Here is a 16,714-nt window from a genome sequence, read left to right as displayed (position 1 = left end):
TTCATATATACTTACATATATACATACATAGGTACATACACACACTCACTCACTCACTCACTCACTCACTCACTCACTCACTCACTCACTCACTCACTCACTCACTCACACAGGGTCCAGACTTGTGGATGGACCATCAGGTCCACGCAGGCTTAGGGGGTTGTTGTTCCCACGCCAGAGGCCATCAAGCACTGTCCCTTTGAAGAAATATGTACACACACATACATACCTACATTCATTCATACATACATACGTAAATTCATAGATACATGCATACATACATACGGGCTATTCCATATGAAATCGATCAGTAAAAAACCTCGCATTCTTTTATACTCTAATTTTTTCCCTATTCATGCTAGGTGCTAAGGAGAGTGCATTTTCAAAAATATACTATCGAATGTCAAACGGTTTTTTTGTATCTTTGAGCGACAAATTTAGTGTAATTTATAAAAACAAGCCTATTGTAACGCTCAGAAATTTGGAACCAATTACTGCAGAATATTGAACAAGAGCTCATTGTGAAACTGACATTTGCTACGTCATGTTAAGAATAATACAGAGAGACAGATAATCATATTTTACTTACGTTTAGGCTTTTTGCCAATTTGTAATAATGTAAAAATATATTGAGAAAAGACATTGCATTTTTAAAGATGGATTCGGCATTGTTTGGCTAATGGTACGAAAATAAGTTACGAGGGTGTGTAATATATGAGTTTCACACGCTTAGACTTCAAAGGCGCAGTACCGCACGCACTGGCCGAGAGCTGAATATAATCGAGCGTTAAGCGTCATTTTACTCCATTGTTTATGAAAACCTGTGATCAAGCTAGCACAGCCATGACTGCTAGACGCCACATCACGCATTTGTGTCCTGGCCTTGCTTAACTCGGCTAGTTCCCGCCTCACAGTAAGTTGGTTAGATCACAAGTGTATTACTTATTTTCTTTGTTATGATATTTTCAGTACTTTCTGATCCACGTGTCACCAGTAAAAGATATTTTTATTTGCACTTTCAATGCGGAACCTAACTGTATATTTTCCTTGGCAAAGGCGTCTTAATGAAGAAAAATCTAAATTTCTTAATTTCAATAAAAAGTAAGAAAATCTGTTTATGTGTCAATAAAAACTTCAAATTCTCCGAATCGAAATAAACCATGATTTTGATCATTGGGTGAAGGGGTTTCGGAGCTACAACAGCTTAAATTCGCAAATTTTATGAAAATAAGATAAATTTAAATAATTTTAATTTAAACACTATGAGTTTCTGATGCCTCACACTTTGCACAATTGCAATGTATCGCCGTTCTCTACGTACAAAAAAAGTTTTATTGGAATTAGAAATTGTAAACCTATTTTCTCTATATTTCAGTCGATTTGAGATGGAATAACTCATACTTATATTCTTACATACATACATACATACATACATAAATAGATACATACATACATACATACATACATACATGTATACATCCGTCTATACATACATATATCCATCCATATATAAATACATACATACATACATGCATACATACAAACATACATACATACATACATACATGCATACATACATACGTACAAACATAAATACTTACAAACATTCATATATACATACATACATACGTACCTACCTACCTACATACATACATACATACATACATACTTACATACATACATACATATACTCACTCACTCACTCACTCACTCACTCACACAGGGTCCAGACTTGTGGATGGACCATTAGGTCCACGCAGGCTTAGGGGGTTGTTGTTCCCACGCCAGAGGCCATCAAGCACTGTCCCTTTGAAGAAATATGTACACACACATACATACCTACATTCATTCATACATATATTCTTACATTCATGCTTGCATACATACTTACGTCTATTCCATGTCAAATGCATCAGTAAAAAAAGAACGCATTCTTTTATTCTCTAAATTTTTTTTTTTGTATTTATACAAGGTGCGGAGGAGAGTGCATTTAAAAAAATATACTATCAAAAGTCAGAAGCTTTTCGTATTTTTGAGCGACAAATTCAGTGTATTTTATGAAAACAAGCCTTTTTCAACGCTCATAACTCTGGAACCAATTACTGCAGATCATTGAACGAGAGCTCATTTTGAAGCTGACGTTTGGTAGGTTATGATAAGAAGTAATCCTTACTTTCATTTTATACTGAGAGACAGATAATGTGATTTTACTTACGTTTAGACTTCTTGTCAATTTGTAAATATTTAAAAAAAAATATTGAGAAAAAATTTTGCAGTATTGAGAGGAATTCGGCATTGTTTGGTTAATGATACTAAAATAAGTGTCGAACTTATGAAATAGATAATTTTCTCGCGCTTAGTCTTGAAAAGTGCAGTACCGCACGCACTGGCCGAGAGCTGAATATTAGCGAGCGTTGAGCATCATTTTACTCCTGTGTTTACGAAAACCTGTGAAAAGCTAGCGCGGCCATGACTACTAGACGACACATCACGTGTTTATGTCTCCTGGCCTTGCTTATCTCGGCTAGCTCCCGCCACATAGTCAGATGATTAGATCACGCGCGTTTTATTTACTTATTTAATTTGATATTTTCAGTATTTTCTTATCAATTTGCCATCACTAAAAAATATGTTTATTTGTACTTTTATTGCGGAATCTAACTATATATTTTTAAAATATATTTTCCTTGGCAAAGGCGTCTTAATTAAGTAGAATTTAAATTCCTCCATTTCCATAAAAAGTAATAGGGTCTGTTTACATGTCAATAAAAACTTCAATTTCTCAGCGTCAAAATAAACCATCACTTTGACCATTGGGTGAAAGGGTTTCGGAGTTAACAGTTTAAAATCGCAAATTTTATGGAAATACGATATATTTAAATATTTTTAATTAAAAACACTACGAAGTTCTGATGCCTCAAACTTTGCACAAAGCATTATATCATAGTTCTCTACGTACAAAAATGTTTTATTGTATTTAGAAGTTGGTAGGACAATTTTCACTGTATTTCGGTCGATATGAGATGGAATAGCTCATACATACATACATACATACATACATACATACATACATACATACATACAAAAGTACTCACTCACTCACTCACTCACTCACTCACTCACTCACTCACTCACTCACTCACTCACTCACTCACTCACTCAATCACTCACTCACTCACTCACACACACACTCACTCACTCACACAGGGTCCAGACTTGTGGATGGACCATTAGGTCCACGCAGGCTTAGGGGGTTGTTGTTCCCACGCCAGAGGCCATCAAGCACTGTCCCTTTGAAGAAATATGTACACACACATACATACCTACATTCATTCATACATACATTCTTACATTCATGCATGCATACATACATACGGCTATTCCATGTCAAACGGATCAGTAAAAAAAATCGCATTCTTTAATCTCTAATTTTTTTTGTATTTATACAAGGTGCCGAGAAGAGTGGCTTTTAAAGAAAATATACGATCGAAAGTGAAACGATTATCTTATTTTTGAGCAAAAATTTTTTTTATTTTATAAGAGCAAGCCTTTTTCAACGCTGATAACTCTGCAACCAATATCTGCATAACATTGAACGAGAGATCATTTTGAAGCTGACATTTGTTAGGTTATGATAAGAAATAATCCTGATTTTTATTGTATACAGAGAGACAGATAATGTGACTTTACTTACGATTATCCTTTCTGCCAATTTGTAAAAATTGAAAAAATATTGACAAAAAACTTTGCAATATTGAGAGGAATTCGGCATTGTTTGGTTAGTGGTACGAAAATAAGTGTCGAGCATATGAAATAGATTATTTTCTCGCGCTTAGCCTTGAAATGCGCAGTACCGCACGCACTGGCCGAGAGCTGAATATTAGCGAGTGTTGGGCGCCATTTTATTCCTGTGTTTATGAAAACCTGTGGTAAAGCTAGCGCAACCATGACTGCTGGACGACACATCACGTGTTTATTTCTCCTGGTCTTGCTTATCTCGGCTAGCTCCCGCCTCACAGTCGGATGATTAGATCACGTGCGTTTTATTTACGTTTTTCATTTCATATTTTCAGTACTTTCTTTTCAATTTCCCAACGGTAAAAAATATGTTCATTTGTACTTTCATAGCGGAATCTAACTATATATTTTTAAATTATATTTTCTTGGCAAAGGCGTCTTAAACAAGAAAAATCGAAATTTCTCCGTTTCCATAAAAAGTAAGAATATCTGCTTATGTGTCAATATAAAATTCAATTTCTCAGCATCAAAATAAACCAAGATTTTGATCATTTGGTCAAAGAGTTTCGGAGCTACAACGGGTAAAATTCGCAATTTTTATGAAAATAAGATAAATTTAAATATTTTTAATTTAAACACTATGCAATTCTGATGCCTCGCACTTTGCAGAATGCCTTGTATCACCGTTCTCTAGGTACAAAAAATGTTTTATTGGAATTAGAATTTGTAAACCCTTTTTTCTCTATATTTCGGTCGATTTGAGATGGAATAGCATATACTTACATTCTTACATACATACATTCACAAATACACACATACATATATACATCCAACAATCCATATATACCTACATAGGTACATACATACATACATACATAGGTACATACATACATACATACATACATACATACATAGATACTCTCACTCACTCACTCACTCACTCACTCACTCACTCACTCACTCACTCACTCACTCACTCACTCACACAGGGTCCAGACTTGTGGATGGACTATTAGGTCCACGCAGGCTTAGGGGGTTGTTGTTCCCACGCCAGAGGCCATCAAGCACTGTCCCTTTGAAGAAATATGTACACACACATACATACCTACATTCATTTATACATACATACTTACATTCATGCATGCATACACACATACGGCTACTCCATATCAAATGGAACAGTAAAAAAATCGCGATCTTTTATTCTCTATTTTTTTTGCATTTATACAACGTGCGAAGGAGAGTGCAATTTAAAAAAATATACTATCGAAAGTTAGACGCTTTTCGTATTTTTGAGCGACAAATTTAGTGTATTTTATAACAACAAGCATTTTTCAACGCTCATAACTCTGGAACCATTTACTGGAGAACATTGAACGAGAGCTCATTTTGAAGCTGACATTTGGTAGGTTATGATAAGATGCAATCCTGACTTTTATTTTATACAGAGAGACAGATAATGTGATTTTACTTACGTCTATTATTTTTGTCAATTTGTAAAAATTTAAAAAATATATTGAGAAAAAACTATGCAGTATTATGAGGGATTCGGCATTGTTTGGTTATTGGTACGAAAATAAGTTTCGAGCGTATGAAATAGATTATTTTCTCGCGCTTAGACTTGAAAGACGAAGTACCGCACGCACTGGCCGAGAGCTGAATAATAGCGAGGGTTGGGCATCATTTTATTCCTGTGTTTATGAAAACCTGTGATAAATCGAGCGCAGCCATGATTGCTAGACGACACATCACGTGTTTATGTCTCCTGGCCTTGCTTATTTCGGCTAGCTCCCGCCTCACAGTCAGATGATTAGATCACGCGCGTTTTATTTACTTTTTTATTTTGATATTCACAGTACTTACTTATGAATTTGCCATCAGTAAAAAATATGTTCATTTGTACTTTCATAGCGGAATCTAACTATATATTTTTAAATTATATTTTCCTTCTAAAAGGGGACTTAATGAAGGAAAATCTAAATTTCTCTTCTTCCATAAAAAGTAAGAATATCTGTTTAAAGTTCAATTTAAACTTCTTTTTCTGAGCATCAAAATAAACCATGATTTAGATTATTGGGTGAAAGTGTTTCGGAGCTACAAGAGGTTAAATTCGCATAATTTTATGAAAATACGCTAAATTTAAATATTTTTATATTAAACACTATGAAGTTCTGATACCTCAAGCTTTGCACAAAGCATTGTATCACAGTTCTCTACGTACTAAAAAAGTTTCATTGGAATTAGGAATTGTAATTTCTATTTTCTCTACATTTCGTTCGATTTGAGATGGAATAGCTAATACACATATTCTTACATACATACATACATACATACATACATACATACATATATGCATGCATACATACATACATACATATATGCATGCATGCATGCATACATACATACATACAAACATACATACATACATACATACATACATACAAACATACATACATACATACATTCATGCATGCATGCTTACTTTCATACATACTTACATTTATACATACATAGGTACATACATACACACATACATACATGCACTCACTCACTCACTCACTCACTCACTCACTCACTCACTCACTCACACAGGGTCCAGACTTGCGGATGGACCATCAGGTCCACGCAGGTTTAGGGGGTTTTTGTTCACATGCCAGAGGCCATCAAGCACTGTCCCTTTGAAGAAATATGTACACACACACATACCTACATTCATTCATACATACATACGTATATTCATAGATACATGCATACATACATACATACGGGCTATTCCATATGAAATCGATGCGTAAAAACCTCGCATTCTTTTATACTCTAATTTTTTCCCTATTCTTGCTAGGAGCTAAGGAGAGTGCATTTTCAAAAATAGACTATCGAATGTCAAACGTTTTTTTGTATTTTTGAGCGACAAATTTAGTGTAATTTATAAAAACAAGCCTATTGCAACGCTCAGATTGGGAACCAATTACTGCAGAACATTAACGAGAGCTCATTTTGAAGCTGACATTTGATAGGTTATGATACGAAGTAATCCTTGTCTTTATTGTACACAAAGAGACAGATAATGTGATTTTACTTACGTTTATCCTTTCTATCAATTTGTAAATATGTAAAAAAAAAAATATTGAGAAAAGAACCTTGCAGTATTGAGAGGGATTCGGCATTGTTAGGTTAATGGTACGAAAATAAGTTCCGAGCGTATGAAATAGATTATTTTCTCGCGCTTAGCCTTGAAATGCGCAGTACCGCACGCACTGGCCGAGAGATGAATGTAAGCGAGCGTTGGGCGTCATTTCACTGCTGTGTTTATGAAAACCTGTGATAAAGCTAGCGCAAGCATGGCTGCTAGACGACACATCACGTGTTTATGTCTCCTGGCCTTCCTTATCTCGGCTAGCTGCCTCCTCACAGTCAGATGATTAGATCACGCGCCTTTTATTACCTTTTTTTATTTGATATTTTCAGTACTTTATCAACTTGCCATCAGTAAAAAATATGTTTATATTTTACTTTCATTGCGGAATCTAACTATATATTTTTATAATATATTTTCCTTGGCAAAGGCGTCTTAACGAAGAAAAATCTAAATTTCTCCTTTTCCATAAAAAGTAAGAATATATGTTTATATGTCAATATAAACTTCAATTTCTCAGTATCAAAATAAACCATGTTTTAGATCATTGGGTGAAAGTTTTTCGAAGCTGCAACAGTTAAAATGGAATAAATTTATGAAAAAACGCTAAATTTAAATATTTTTAATTTAAAAACTATGAAGTTCTGATGCCTCAAGCTTTGCACAAAGCATTGTATCACAGTTCTCAATGTACAAAAATTGTTTTATTGGAATTAGAAATTGTAATTTCTATTTTCTCTATATTTCGGTCGATTTGAGATGCAATAGCTCATACCTATATACTTACATACATATATACAAGCATACATACATACATGCATGCATACATATATACATACATACTAACATACATACATACATAAATACATACATACATGCATACATACACACATACATACATGCATACTTACATTCATGCATGCATGCAAACATGCATACATACATAAATACATACATACATATATACATACACTCACTCACTCACTCACTCACTCACTCACTCACTCACTCACTCACTCACTCACTCACTCACTCACTCACTCACACAGGGTCCAGACTTGTGGATGGAACATTAGTTCCACGCAGGCTTATTCTGTTTTTGTTCCCAGGCCACAGGCCATCAAGCACTGTCCCTTTGAAGAAATATGTACACACACATACATACCTACATTCATTCATACATACATACATACATACATACATACGTACATTCATACGTACATGCATACGGGCTATTCCATATGAAATCGATCAGTAAAAATCTCGCATTCTTTTATACTCTAATTTTTTCCCTATTTATGGAAGGTGCTGTGGAGAGTGCATTTTCAAAAATATAGTAACGAAAGTCAAACATCTTTCGTATTATTCAGCGACAAATTTAGCGTAGTTTTTACAACAATCCTATTTCATCGCTCAGAACTCTGGAACTATTTACTGCAGACCAACGAACGAGAGCTCATTTTGAAGCCGATATTTGGTAGGTTATATTAAGAATAATACAGAGAGACATATAATCTGATTTTACTTACTTTTTGGCTTTTATGCCAATTTGTAAAATTGTAAAATATATTGAGAAAAAGCTTGCAGTATTAAGAGGGATTCGGGAACGTCTGTTTAATGGTACGGCAATAAGTTTCGAAGATAAGAAATAGACAATGTTGACACGCCTACACTTGAAACGTGTAGTACCGCACGTACTGTCCGAGAGCTGAAAGTAAGCGAGCGTTGGGCGTCATTTTACTCCTGTGTTTATGGAAACCTGTTATAAAACTAGCACAGCCATGACTGCTAGACGACATATCACGTGTTTATGTCTCCTGGCCTTGCATAAGTCGGCTAGCTCCCGCCTCACAGTCAGATGATTGAATCACGCGCCCTTTATTTATTTTTTATTTGATATTTTCAGTATTTCCATATTAACGTGCCATCGGTAAAAACATAGTTTTATTTGTACCCTCAATGCAAAATCTAACTATATATTTTGAAAGTGTATTTTCCTTTGCAAAGGCGTCTTAGTGAAGAAAATTATAAATTTCATTTCAATAAAAAGTAAGAAAAAAACTTTTCATATGTCAATATAAACTTTAATTTCTCAGCATCAAAATTAACCATGATTTAGACCATTGGGTGAAAGGGTTTCAAAGCTACATCTGTTTAAATTCGCAAATTTTATGTAAATACGATAAAATAAAATATTTTTAATTTAAACACGATGAAGTTCTAATGCCTCAAACTTTGCACAAAACATTGTATCACAGTTCTCTAAGTACAAAAATGTTTTATTGCTTAAAGACATTTTAAGGTCAATTTTCTCTATATTTTGGTCGATATGAGATGGAATAGGTCATACATACATACATACATACATACATACACACACATACATAAAAATGTACATACTCACTCACTCACTCACTCATTCACTCACTCACACAGGGTACAGAATTGTGGATGGACCATTAGGTCCACGCAGGCTTAGGGGGTTGTTGTTCCCACGCCAGAGGCCATCAAGCACTGTCCCTTTGAAGAAATATGTACACACATACATACCTACATTCATTAATACATACATACGTACATTCATGCATGCATACAAACATACGGCTATTCCATGTCAAATGGATCAGTAAAAAAAATCGCATTCTTTTATTCTCTAATTTTTTTTTTTTTTTTAATTTATACAAGGTGCGGAGGAGAGTGCATTTTAAAGAAAATATACTGTCGAAAGTCAAACGGTTTTCGTATTTTTGATCGACAAATTTAGTGTATTTTATAAAAACAAGCCTTTTTCAACGCTCATAACTATGCAACTACTTACTGCAGAACTTTGAACGAGAGCTCATTTTGAAACTGACATTTGGTAGGTTATGATAAGAAGTAATCCTTATCTTTATTGTATACAGAGAGACAGATCATTTGATTTTACTTACGTTTAGCCTCTTTGTCAATTTGTAAAAATGTAAAAAAATTATTCAGCAAAATCCTTTCAGTATTAAGAGGGATTCGTCATTGTTTGGTTAATGGTTCGAAAAAATATTTCGAGCGTATGAAATTGATTAAATTCTCGCGCTTAGTCTTGAAAGACGCAGTACCGCACGCACTGGACGAGAGATGAATATAAGGGAGCGTTGGGCGTCATTTTACTCCTGTGTTTATGAAAACCTGTGATAAAGCTAGCGCAACCATAACTGCTAGACGACACATCACGTGTTTATGTCTCCTAGCTCCCGCCTCACAGTCAGATTGTTAGATCACGCGCGTTGTAATTACTTTTTTATTTGATATATTCAGTACTTTCTTATCAACGTGCCAACAGTAAAAAAATATTTTTGTTTGTACTTTCAATGCTGAATCTAACTATATATTTTTAAAATATATATTTTCCTTGGCAAAGGCGTCTTAATGAAGAATAATATCAATTTCTTCATTTCCATAAAAAGTGAGAAGTTGTGTTTGTATGTCAATATAAACTTCAATTTCTCAGCATCAAAATTAACCTTGATTTAGATCATTGGGTTAAAGTGTTTCGGAGCTACAAGAGTTTAAAGTCGCAAATTTTTTGAAAATACGATAAATTTAAATATTTTAAATTTAAACACTATGAAGTTCTGATGCCTCAAACCTTGCACAAAGCATTGTATCACAGTTCTCTACTTACAAAAAAAGTTTAGAAATTTTAAGGTGAATTTTCTCTATATTTCGGTCGATTTGAGATGGAATAGCTCATATATACATGCATACATACATACATACATACATACATACGTACATGCGTACATACGTACATACATACATACATACATACATACATACATACATACATACATACATACATACATACATACATACATACATACATACATACACTCACAGATATACCGTCAGAAAGAGTTAGCACAGGGTCCAGACTTGTGAATGGACCATTAGGTCCACGCAGGCTTTGGTGGTTTTTGTTCCCACGCCAGAGGCCATCAAGCACTGTCCCTTTGAAGAAATATCTACACACATACAATCATACATGCATGCATGCATACATACATACATACATACATACATGCATGCATACATGCATACATACATACTTACATACATACATACACACATACATACATACATACATACATACATACATACACACATACACACATACACACATACATACATACATACATACATACATACATACATACATACATACATACATACATACATACATACATACATACATACATACATACACTCACAGATATACCGTCAGAAAGAGCTAGCACAGGGTCCAGACTTGTGGATGGACCATTAGGTCCACGCAGGCTTTGGTGGTTTTTGTTGCCACGCCAGAGGCCATCAAGCACTGTCCCTATGAAGAAATATCTACACACATACAAACATACATACATACATATATATATGCATACATGCATGCATACATGCATGCATGCATACATACATACATACATACATTCATACATGCATACATGCATACATTCATACATACATTCATTCATACATACATACATACATACATACATACATACATACATACATACATACATACATACATACATACGTAAATACATACATACGTTGCTGTAGCGGTAATTGTTGTTCAGCCTTATCTGCTATCTTAATGCCTGTAAAGAAGAAATACATTTTTTGCATTCACCACCTTTCGTAAAGGCTTATAATTTAGATCATAATTTTACTAATTGTTACTTTGATTTTTTGTATCTTTCCGTGAACTAATGATTTACAACTGAGTATATATTTTTTTCCTTTTTTTCGTTAGTTCTGGAATGTCTTATGTGTTTTTGTACATTAGGGGAGAGTGGGGTAGTATCGGACATCGGGTATTATCGGACAGTGCGTTTCTTTTATTTACCACCATATGGTAGTACCTGAATGACATGGTTACGTTTCTCTATGCGACAACACAGAAACGTAACCATGTCAATCAGGTACTATCATCGTATGATAGATGAAAGAGACTCACTGTCCGATATTACCCGATGTCCGATACTACCCGCCTCTCCCCTAAATTTTTAGTTAAAGAACAATGGAATTAATGTTATGGAATATTCTTAACCCTTGGATTGTGTTTTGAACTAAATTTGGTTTCTGAAAATGTGTTCTTATTCGTATGATTGTTATGTATCATCACTAGACATTCACAAATTTTTTATCTCCCTGTTTATGCAAGTAGATTGAGTGAAATATTTTAACCTTACATCATAAAAGGAAACTCATCTAGTTGTAATGAGGGGATGAGATGTTCACCTGTATTAACTGTAAATGTACCTGATATTTTTGGCTTGTGTATAGAAATGCAGATGTATATTAGTTTGAAGCGAATCATAATCTGTATTGATGTCTTCATTTTAAATTATAGATATTGAATGAAGAGCATTGCATTACTCTATTATCCTGTGAACAGTTCGAAATTATTTGTTACAGTATTGAGCTGATGTAGGAAATAATGAAATTGGTGTTTTTAAATTTCATTATCGTGCTTTCCTTAATGTAACAAATTCATAGTTTCTTACTTTTCTAAAAGATATTTATATCCTAATTTATTGCATCAAGTATTTGTTCATTTGCTGCATTTTTACACTTATTTATTTATATATTTATTTGTCATTTATTTATTTACTTAATTAGTTTCACTTGTTTACAAACCTTTTGGAACAAAGATTTTTCAGGCATTTGCTGCAACACCACCAGATATAAAAGAAACAAATTCGGAGTAATAAATATTGAAAATCGTTAAATACAAAAAGTATTACAATATAAATAACAATAAGAAGAATTAAATCACTACAGGTACAAATAAAATATGTACTACTAGTAATGGAAGAATTGGCCAATTTGGTGTGCAAAGTAAGTAGTAACTAAACTTCTACATAGAAATAACTAATTTTACACATTTGGGAGGAACACTAGACTACAATAATAATGTGGAAGCATTTACATTAAAGTTAAAATTTTCATTCTGCTGCATTCCACTCCACTCTGCAAGAAGTTTTTTTAATACTGTTAAATTACGACGAACTCTGATGTCACTGGTAGAATATTCCACAAACGCGATGGTGAGAGCTAATTATGAAGAGTACGTTGATGTTTTACTTGTTGTTAAGATAATTAGTCAAATTAACAGGAGAATATTGTAAGCTTTTCCTGTGAATATTGCAATAACAATATCAAATTCAATGAACTGTGCTTATTTTGTCGTGTGTGACTGTGAAATCATACTTGACAACATGTGGATTTCTTATGTTTTGACACTGAATATTGCTAATAATAAATTCATTAATTTACTTAATTATGCTTAAAATAAATTAACAGCAACACACATATATTTATAATTATATTTTTTCGAAGTATCACGTTTTTATTTGACGTCTTTATAAGAGTTGCTTTCGTTTACGAAGAAATGACCCAAATACTTGCACCGCAGTATTCATTGGGACTCATTCCGCCTTAGCAAATCTATATATATGAATGGTTGTTGAAGTCTGAATGGCCTCTTTCATTATAACTATCGTGACTATTGTCTTATAACGTCTGTCAATCCATTCTGCACGTCTTGAGATTGCGATGAAATTCTACTGAAGTGCCCTTTCACATATCCGAAGGACGTATAGGACTGATATTTTCTCATTTATAAGTGAGATTGCTTATTCGTTTTTTTTTTCAGAAAAAAAATGATATCTTGATTGAAATTCACCCTTTAAGTATTTGTTTGTTATTATATTAACGGAGTAGCCATATAAAAATATGAGGGTGGATCGAAAAGTAACGCACAACAATTTTTTTTGGCAATGTATTTCACAGGTAAGCAAAATGAAATAATGCACAAGAAAGTTACAGATTTTACCTATTTTTCGACATTGGAACCAAGTCTCTCGACACATTTCTCCCATCGTGACACCATATTCAGTACACCTCGTTCATAAAACTCCGTTTTTTGGGCGCATAGCCACCCACTCAGGACTGATTTCACTTCTTCATCCGATCCGAAGCGTTGTCCTCATACGAATTTCCGAAGATGTGAAAGTCAGACTGTGCGAGACCTGGACTATAGCGTGGGTAATTGCCGCCTTAATGATGCCTCTGACATTGGGTGGTGTTGCAGCGGTCACTGGTCGGTCGGAACGTGCTTCGTCGGCGGACGTCTTCGAAGAACCTGCACCACCTGGATACGTTGCTATGGTCCAGACAATGAAGCGCCGTACACGTCCAATATATCCCTGTGAATTTAACTTGAATTTTTCGTTCTTCATAAAAAAAACGGACTACACCTCGCTACCCTTCACAGGCGACAGATGGTAGAAAACGCACCATTTTTACTCAGTAGTTACAGCTCGTCCCGCCAGGGTGACATCCGATCGAATCATTGCTGTCAAACTATCTGCCAACTTTGAACGTCCTAACCAAAATAGTATTCCGTAAAATAATTAATTGTTGTGCGTTACTTTCCGATCTACCCTGATATAAAGCCAGATTTCATTTATTATGGATAAATTCCCCGAACACTTCGAAGTCGTCAATTCATCCACATCTCCAAATATAATCTGTTTTACTTGTTAGGCTTACTCTTATTTTATAATACATGTCCTACCTGTAATTCCTACCTGTATGAAGCACTGTAATATTGCTGAAGGTGGTAGTTGCCATCATCTGCTGTAAGTGAATGTGCCCGTTGGTATGAATACGTACTAGAAGGTAACTTTCTCACTGAAGTCACATACACTTTTGAGGTCTTCACTCTTTATATCTACACATGTGTCTATCGTTTGCATATCGCGACGAGGTAGTCGATTCTTAAATTTATTCACCCAAGTTTTGGAGGTTATGATAGACAGATACTAAAATTTTGAGATTTGAGTCAAACATTTCAACGAGGATTTACCGACACTTATGGAGCTCATTTCAGAAGATATGCTGAGCAAAAGATACGATGAAAGAGTAATGGAACGGAGAAAAATTCTCTCCGGAACCGGGATTTGAACCCGGGTTTTCAGCTCTACGTGCTGATGCTTTATCCACTAAGCCACACCGGATACCCATCCCGGTGTCGGACAGAATCCTCTCAGTTTAAGTTCCAACTCTTGGGTTCCCTCCAGTGGCCGCCCTCTTCACTACGTCATAGAATATCTGCATGAAAATAGCATGTGATGAAAGAGTAATGGAACGGAGAAAAATTCTTTCCGGCACCGGGATTTGAACCCGGGTTCTCAGCTCTACGTGCTGATGCTTTATCATATATACTTCGGTAAATTAAAATAATATATATGATATGCGTAAATCACTTCGTGATTTAAGACGGCGCTTATTCCGTCGGGTCCCGGCCAACTAGTCACTCATAACGAGTGCACCTCAGCACATGTGTGGACTTCAGTCCTACGTTCATAGACATCTATGACGTAGTGCAGAGGGTGGCCACTAGAGGAAACCCAAGAGTTGGAACTGAAACTGAGACGATTCTGTCCGACACCGGAATGGGTATCCGGTGTAGCTTAGTGGATAAAGCATCCGCACGTAGAGCTGAAAACCCGGGTTCAAATCCCGGTGCCGGAGAGAATTTTTCTCCGTTCCATTACTCTTTCATCGACTGTTGACGCAGAACATCTGCATGGAAATATCATATGTACTTCGGTACATTAAAATAATATATATGAGCAAAAGATGTCATATAAACATTTGTCCTAATCTCAATATTTTCAGAGTTACAGTAATTTGAAGTTCTTGGGTAAAAGAATATTATAAATAGAGAATGAACTATTCAGAAGTATAATTTCTTTAAGTGGCTAGTGTTTTGAAGCTAAAAATGTGTTGTTAATTGCTATGTACAGATTTTGTTTTTCGACTTTATCCTACATAATTCTTACGCACTTATCACAAACATTGTTACAAATCGTACGACTTTAGGAACTTGATTCTTTATAGTTTAATTCTGCATCCTAGTGTACAATCTTAAAAAAATTATAAGAGTGGAATGAATTGTAACAATTGTTGTGATAAATGAGTAAGAAAAATGTAATTTTGTAGCTAAAAATCGAAAAAAAATACTGCACGAAGCAACTATGGAATTTACAACACATTTTTAGCTTCAGAATACTAGCCAATTAAACAAATGATACACTCAATAGTTCATTCTGTATTTGTAATATTCCATTACCCTTAAAATTGAATAAAATAGTATTTTACTAAGAACTTCAAATTAGTGTAAATCTAAAAATATTGAGAATAGGAAACAAGTTTATATGACTTTTATGCTCAAAATATCTTTTTTAACTCGTCGTGGATCACTCTATATATTGCATGTCATTAGTGCAAGCGTCTAATTGAAATTCGTAACTTTCTCACAGTAGGGCCTGTTACTGACTGTAATAAACTGTTTCTTATTTTCAAAATATTACTAATTATTTTTATTTTTGGTACTGTTAGTAGTTTGAGAACTCAGAATATAAAAGGAGGAACAATTAGCTTTTATGTATTCTGCATGACATCGAAAGCTAAGAAATAGGAGACGAGGACTTCGTCAAGGTCAGAATAGGTTCAATACCACAAACTTACAAATATTATCTACTGAACGCAATAATGTTCTGATATACCGTCACATGGAGCAACTTTATCCTTTTCGGTATAACTTTAGCTCAAACAAAATGTAAGTTTTGAATTTTTATATCTGCCCCCCCTACTTCAGATAGTAAAATATTTGTTTAATTGGCCTATTGATGATACTATTAATCACATATTTAGTGTATTTTAAGTTTATCAGATTCACCGCAAGACCGCAGCACACTAATTAGTAGGTACATCAGCTATTAGATCATATCAATT

The sequence above is a fragment of the Periplaneta americana genome, chromosome 7 (genome assembly GCF_040183065.1).
Source record: "Periplaneta americana isolate PAMFEO1 chromosome 7, P.americana_PAMFEO1_priV1, whole genome shotgun sequence".
NCBI lineage: Eukaryota > Metazoa > Arthropoda > Insecta > Blattodea > Blattidae > Periplaneta > Periplaneta americana.
This window is presented reverse-complemented; position numbering follows the sequence as displayed.